Source organism: Condylura cristata, unplaced genomic scaffold (genome assembly GCF_000260355.1).
Source record: "Condylura cristata isolate star-nosed mole 26May11 unplaced genomic scaffold, ConCri1.0 scaffold00004, whole genome shotgun sequence".
In the NCBI taxonomy this organism is placed as follows: domain Eukaryota; kingdom Metazoa; phylum Chordata; class Mammalia; order Eulipotyphla; family Talpidae; genus Condylura; species Condylura cristata.
Window position 1 is genome coordinate 33,204,534 of NW_004567105.1, and position 6,542 is coordinate 33,211,075.

Here is a 6,542-nt window from a genome sequence, read left to right on the forward strand (position 1 = left end):
TGAAGTCCCTCCTCCCGCCCCCCGTCATCTGCATAGCCACCCCTACGCGCCCGGGAAAACTCTGCTGCCTCCGCTAGCCCTCCGCCTCGCGCTCCGGCCAACTGCACCACTCCCCTCGGCTCCCCTACCAACGACCTTTTCCTCTCCACGGCCTCTCCGGCCCCTGCAGCACCCCTCCTCTTCCCTACAGTGCAACCTACCCCTGCTTAGCTCCTATCGAGATCGCTGCAGAGACCCCTCCCCTCCCTTACGCGCCCCCAAACACAAATGCATTTTCAGCTTTTCAAACCGAATGGCCGCTCACAAACAATAATGCCCCCCTTCCCGGTCCCTGCGGTTTAACCACCCAATCTCCCCAATTTTTCATGTAAATACTTAGTTGTGCGAGGGTCACCTCGTTAAGCCCGGTGGAGGACCGCAGCTTTTGCCTGGTGACACCCTCCCCCCCCCGCAGCGCAGCCTGGGCGAAGGAAGGGGCTGCCCTCCCAGCACCCCTCCGCCACACACACCCTCCCCGATTTACTGACACCAAGTGACCGCTCTCCAGTCGCTAGGACAAGGGGAGGCAGAGAGGCGCGCGTGGACTGCTGCTGGGGAAGCAGTTGGCTGTAGGTTGCTAGGCAAAAATAAACATCAGAGACACCTCCCATTTCCTTACAACTCGGAGCCTCTCCCCTGCAAGCTCTGGGGAGAGAGAGACACACCTTCTTTTCAGCTCTCTGCAGGGGAGAAGGACACCTTTAATTCCTCATTCGTAATGAGGTCTCTTTACTTACCTTCTATGACACGTGGAGAATTTCGCCGTCTTTCTAATTGTCGACCACTCCCTCTTTCCCTTGCAGACTGAAAAACTGCTTGCCCATCTCACAGGCGTCTCCGTCCAGTGTGGCACATCGTATATGCCTTTCTCCAGAGGTCACAGATTTTGTCACTTTAGCTGTGAGAGAAGGGGGGGGTAGGGTTGAGGGGAAGCTCTGGGGTGTGCTTCCTTGCCCAGACGTGCAGGATTTCTGAAGTTTTCTGAGGTACTTGATTCTAAGGTACCCTGCTTAGGTGTATCTGGGCTCCTTACCTTCACCACGTGTGCCGGCCTGGACTAGCGCAGACTCAAATCGAAGAGGACCACCTCCTGCCGAACCCCATCGCCCCTACTGTTCGCAAAAAATTGTGGAAGCCACATACCAGACAGATCATCCTAAATTTTATACAAATGCTCAAAAATGATGAGCTGTTTCAAAGATGCAGTGTGAACCTGTCAGTCCCCAGGGTTCCTACGGGGGGGGGGGGAGGATAAGGGGACATTTGAAGAAGTAACAGATGCAAAGAGTAGAATGTTGCCTACTAATATGTCCTTCAAAAAAAATTCTTGGCTCAGTCTCTTAATAAAGTAGGACTACAACGAAATAATCGATCCAATATGCCTTTAGAAGAATGATGACCTGATCTGGCCCCAGCAAGAAATATTCCTTTTGCTAGTTAGCAGAGAGATAAAGCTCATAGGAGGAAACATATTTAGTGTTCAGAATGAACTAAAAGTAAGGGGTGGGGTCCTAAGTAGCAGAGATGAAGTTATATCCATTTCCTGCCTCCCAATCCAATTACACTCTTTATCACACGCCTGTTCTTTCTTCCCTTTCAAAACAATTATTTCACACCATTTTCTTTTATTTATCATAACTCAACATAATTAATGCTGAAATAAAAATTTGAAGCAAAAAAAGTCAATTTTAATATAACCTGACACCATTTCCACTTAAACTGTTCTGTTCTTACAATACTTCAATAGAAGCTAAATAGGCTATTGCTTCTTCAAAGGGGAAAAAAAGCTAACTACTGGAAGTATAGTTTGTATAAAATCCAAATCAGTATCCAGATAGTAATAGCAACTTTAAGTTAATATTAAACTTAATTAAGCTTAAGAAAAAGGAGTAGTAGCTTTTTTTCTTTACAAAGGAGAAAGACTCATTTTCATCAAAGAAGGAAAAAGATAATATCTAGGACATTTTGCCTAGTATATTGTTTTATGATATGACAATTCTAATTTCATTTTTATTTACTTTTTATTTCTTTAAGAAAATTTGCATCTAACCTAATTTTTATTATTTTAAATATTGCATCCTTCAAAATTATATTTTTAGATTGACGCAGAAATTAACATCTATAATTTCTTGGATTCTCACATTCTGTTAAATAATGAGGCCTCAACTAGAAAAATACATATGCAAATGCATTCCCTGAGCTTTTGAAGAGGCTGAACTGAGTAAATTCTAGGAGTTACTACCCTCGACTTTATTATTTTAATGTAGCACTATTAATTACACTGTACATTTATCTCTGTATAAAATGCTTTCACAAATACTACCATGTTTAATCTTTGCAATTCATAACCTGACCAGAGTCATGTCAAAGTTAACTACTAATCTCCTGCGGTGCTCCACTCATTAGTAAGAGTCACTGTGGTTCTAGCCCTTTGTAAAAATTCCATCTGTTCTCTATGTTTATGAACTCCAGATCCAAACAACAAGCAGGTAGCAGGATGTGGCAGGGTTAGAGTCAAAGAAACTTTGGGGATCTCAGGATAGAACCTGGTGGAAGGTCACAGCGAAAATTGGAAATGAACAAGAAAAGTGCTGGCTTCCAAGCACATTCATTCATTTAATCCCTTTATCCCAGAAACATTTACAAAGAATTTAACAGGTGCTTGGCATAGGGGATAGGATGAATCATCAGATGTAGTGGGCTAGGTTTCAGTCTGGCAATCTAGCCAATATGAGGACCTCATTCTTTTATTCAATTAAGCAATGAACAATAAGCTCCCGACACATGTTTGGCGCTATTAGCATTGAGGCTACACAGTTAATTAAATAATTCCTGATGCTGACCATTGATATTAAGAAATTCACAGGCCAGTAGGAGAGACCTTAATAATGTGATAGGGTGGAAATTGAGGCACAGAGTGCACACTGGTGGGAATCCTGAGCTCCACACAGATAGTCACTGGTGCCCAGGGGGACTGCCCTCCATTGAAGGGTTTCAGGGAGTTTGCCAATCAGACAAGCAGAAGACATAGGGTATGCAGAAGCATCAAGGTATAAGAAAGCCTGGTGTAAGCAGTTCAGAAGGTTTGGGATGGGCAGGAGAGGTCTGGTATTATCTTCACAAAGTTAGAGTAATGAATGTTAGATTAAGAACTAGCTAAAACTGGAGACCTCCCTAGTGGCACAAGTTAAAATACAGCACTGAGACTGTCTGCAGCCACTGCAACTCAGGTTTGACCCCCAGCCAGGGAACTGACCCACATGGCGGCCAGGAAGCTGACCCACATGGCATAGCAGACCTCTCCTGTCTCATCCACTGTTCCCCTCAGCAGTGTATTTCAATAAATCTGCCTATTCTGCTCCTCACTCTGTCTCTGGTGAAGTCTCTCACCCCCCACACCTCTGGCATGTACCCCAGTTCTTGTATGCCTACATAAATAAATCTTTAAAAAAAAAAAAAAAAGAACAACAACAACTAGCTAAAACTTTAGCAGCTATAGAAATATGAAAACAAGGTACAGTCTTTTAAAACAAGTAAATGACTAAGGAACTGACTCATTTGGGGTAACATAACCTATGAGTAATGTAGACCTAGCTTCCTTTATGAGAACACCATTAACTGACGGCTCTTTCTATGTGTTCATCACCAAGATCTAGAACCTCCTAGAGAAGAGCATGATGACCCTACGGCCTGAAGGCCAGGAATGCAACTGCCTCAGATATAGGGGCAGGGGTGGCAGGACCATAGGCTCTCACATTCACCTGACCATTGCTGGTGTGGACACCAAGAGAGATTGCTATATCACTAGACAGGTTCTGACCTGATGTAGCTGGGCAGTGTAGTCATGCTTTGTTCAGGATACTTACAGACTCATTTCTTTAATCACTGGGGGAGGGAAGGACATTTGTCTCTTAGGCAAGTTAGGTACTTGGAAGGTTGGTAGGTTGGGGAAGAAACAGCTCATCTGCTTTATCCAACTGCATTCTCACGTCAGAGTTAATGTTAAAAACCAGTGACAGGTGACCCTCCCTGATGGCGCAACAGCTAAGGACGCAGCACTGCAAGCTGGCTGCAGCTGCTTTAGCACAGGTTTGATCCCCACCGTGGAGGTGACCACATGGCGGCAGATCTCTTCTGACCAGCCCGCTGCTCCCCTCAGCAGTGTACTTCATAGATCAGCCTGTTCTGCTCCCCACTCTGTCTCTGGTGAATCCTCTCACCACCCCTGCACCTTTGGCTTATACCCAGTTCCTTATGCATAAATAAATAAATCTTTGGGAATAAAAAAACAGTGACAGAAAAGAAAAAGCTATATTCTGAAAGTAGGGATGGGATGCCATGATAAAGATTCCTATGGAACCTGTATCTGAACTTTCCCTTCAACCAGGACAAATACCAGCAGCATGGTGACAGTGTATCCAGGAGCTTCAAAGAGAGTGCCATGACTGAGTATGCCCCCAGCAGCTGCCCCCAAAACAGGGCTGCCAGTCACTTCCGTGGTGTAGTTCACAGAGCATCACCCAAGGCAGACACACAAGACTCATTGGGAGCAAGGAGCCTGGGACAGATGAGTTCAGAGGCTGGGAGCTGTGCAAGGTGAAGAATGAGTAAGTAAAGGTGTAGCAGTAACACGTTGCTGTAAGAAACAGTGCTGCCATTCTTTAAGACCAGAAAATAGGGGAGAAGGGCCTGTGATGCTTAGCAGCGAGAAGCTGAGCACCTGTCCTCTACGATTAGGAGTATCAGAATTCCTTCCCTCGTTGGTGGTTATCAAGAGGAACTGGCGCAGCCTCTGTGGACAATGTTTCTACATCTGAAATGGAGCTATTAGAGATTTTTAAAGTTCATTCAGCCACTTTGTACTTTGATTGGAGAACTTAGTCCACTTATATTTCAACTGATTGTTGAGGTTATGTATTGCCATTTTAAAATTGCTTTCTGACTGCTTTTGTAGTCTCTGTTCCTTTCTTCTCTTACTTCCCTTGTGGTGTGATGACTTCTAGTATTAGAATGTCTAAGTTCCTTCTTACTTTCTTTTGTGTTATGGCGTTTACTCTGTGGTTACGTATGTGTGTGTGTGTGTGTGTGTGTGTGTGTGTGTAGTCTTACACATTTATAATCACATATATAATATCCTATATATCATATACATCACATATATAACATTCTTTTTACATTTGACTCCAACTTAATTTTAAGTTCACTCTGAAACTGTACGTTTTTACATCCCCACCCTTCTATTTTTGATGTCACATTTTGCATCGTTTTAAAGTGTATATCACTTAACTGATTATTATAGCTTTATTTACTGTTATTATTTTTGTCTTTTAATTATTGTGCTAGTTCTGCAAAGCTCTATAAATGGTTAAATCATTACCTTTACTATATATTTAACTTTACCAGGAAGACATTTTTCTTTCATGTTTTCTTGTCTCAACTTAGTACTATTTCTTTTCAACATAACAAAGATGTTTTAATATTTCTTGCAATACCTGTTTTGTTTTGCACGTCTGAAAAATTTTTTCTCTTTAGTTCCGAGGGATAACCCTGCCAAGTACAGCATTCTTGGGTTGAAAGTTTTTATTTTCCTTTCAACATTTTGAATTCACCAGGCCGTGCCCTTCTGGTCTGCAAAGTTGCTGATGAAAACATGTGCTGATTTTCCTATGGGGGTTCCTTTGAACATGTTGAACATGTTTTTCTCATGTTGCTTGTAAGATTTTCTAACTTTAATTTAGATCATAACTTATCTTGGTGTGGGTCTCTTTGGCCTCATCTTATGCGGCACTCTCAGTTTCCTGTACCTGAATGTCTGTTTCTTTCCCAAGATTGGGGATGTTTTTAGCCTTTATCTTTTCAAATAAATTGTCTACCCTTTTCTCAATTATCTTCTCCTTCTGTAACATGTTATTCTGCTGGTATTGTCCCATTCGTTCCTTAAGAGGACTTCATTGGTGTTTTGTTTTTCATTCTTTTTTCTTTTTGTTGCTCTGTGTGAATGTGCTCCAGTGTCTTGACTTCGAGCTTGTTGATCTGTTCTGCTTCATCAGTTCTGCTGTTGAATCCTTTTAGTGTGACTTTCAATTCAGTTACTGTGTTCTTCCACTCTAACTTCTGCTTAATACTTTCTTATATTTTTGCTTTGTGGAAGTTCTTACTTTGTTCACAGATTCTCTCTCAATTTCAGTGAGTCTCTATGACCATTACTTTGATTCTTTATTGGGTAGATTGCTTATCTCTGTGTCACTTCTGAGATTTCATCTTGCTCTCATTTGAAATATATTCCTGTTACATCTTTTTTTTTTTTTTTAACTGGAGTGCAGGCCAGAGGTGTGGAGAATGAGAGGATTCACCTGAGACAGAGTGGGAGCAGAACAGGCAAATGTCCTCTCTGGCTCCCAGGATCCCAGGGATAGAACTCAAGTTGCAGTGGCTGGCTGCTGGTGGTAGCTTGACAGTGCTGTCTTTAACCCCTGCACCACCAGAGAATCCCTATTACTTCA